The following is a 1,325-nucleotide window of genomic DNA, read 5'->3' as shown; positions in this document are numbered from 1 at the left end:
TCACAGTTCTGAGGAAGCTACATAGGAACCCGAAAAGGCGATGAGACAATAATATCCTCATCTATTTTGACCAGGTAAATTTTAAGGCCGAAATTTTCTTTTAGGGGGTAAAGTTGTAACGCCCGAAAGTATAGGTACTTATTTTTTATATGTTGTGTAACACAAATGTATGTCTGCTTCAGTGGTTATGGGTCTTGGGAAGTGCCTGAGAAATTTTGGGTTCAAGTCTAGGCATTTGCAAAAAACTTTGTTTTTTAAAATATAACCCTTGCTTCTTGATAGTGGTTTCTTAAATAATTGTAGGAAAATCAAGTCATAAAAAGGTCGTTGGTCCAAGGGATAGTGGCGTGAAACTGCTACTAGTAGGATTGAGTTCGAGTCATGTTGCGCACAAGTGGTGTTTTATTTTGCATGTTGTCGTGTGAGAGGTTGTGTGTCAGTGGAACTCTATTGCTTGGACGGCTAAAGTGTTTGAAAGGTGTAGGGGAGTTTGTAGCAGAAATTTAGGAGAATGGGCATTTGGATGGTGATCGGTTGGAGGATGTTTTGTAGAGATTTTAGGAGAGAGTTGTGGGTAGTTGAGGTGTGTGGAGGTAGTTTTCCGATTATGGGAACTCCACTATGCCAATTCGGTCATAGGCTCCTAGTGCCGAAAATTGTAAGGTTTTGCTCCCTATTTACGGTAGTTTTTGCTTCTTTTGCTTCTAGTCCTTCTTTAGTTTTGTGGTTTTGTTTGGTAGCTGAATGCTAAGTGTGACCATTTGGGAACTTGTCTTTTGGATTTTGTCCTGTGGCCGAATACCCTCTAGCTCTTAATCTTTCAAACTTCGACATATTGCTCTTGTTGCCCTTCCCTCTCACCGTCTTAGTTGTTGGAGTTGAATACCCGTGCTCTCCTCTCCTCCCTCTCAATTCTTTTTCCTTCCACCTTGTACCCTTAACCAAATACCATTCTTCCCTCTCAATCGGTTATGTGTCGTTATCATCTTCTTTTGTGCAAAGGCCAAACATCCCTTTCTCTCCTTATCTCTATTCTTTCGACTTTTGTCAAGTGTACCCTCTCGGATTGTTTAAACCGACTATATCTACTCTTCCCTTCATTTCTTTCTTTCGATTCTCTTCTTCTTCCATACTTTTGGGTTAGTCGAATACTTCACCCCCCTTTATTCCTTTATTTTGTTTTCGGCTAGTAGGGGTTCTCTGATGAATCAGTAAGTGCTCATGTTTCCCTCTTGTTTCTCTCTACCATTGTGATCTTTCTTCTAACATCTTCCTGTGTTGCTGATTCTTAATAAAGTTGCAACCGTTCTATCTTTCCTATATTA

Source organism: Gossypium arboreum, chromosome 4, assembly GCF_025698485.1.
Source record: "Gossypium arboreum isolate Shixiya-1 chromosome 4, ASM2569848v2, whole genome shotgun sequence".
NCBI classification, from domain to species: Eukaryota; Viridiplantae; Streptophyta; class Magnoliopsida; order Malvales; family Malvaceae; genus Gossypium; species Gossypium arboreum.
The sequence above is the reverse complement of the archived record's forward strand: the minus strand, read 5'-3'. Positions refer to the sequence as shown.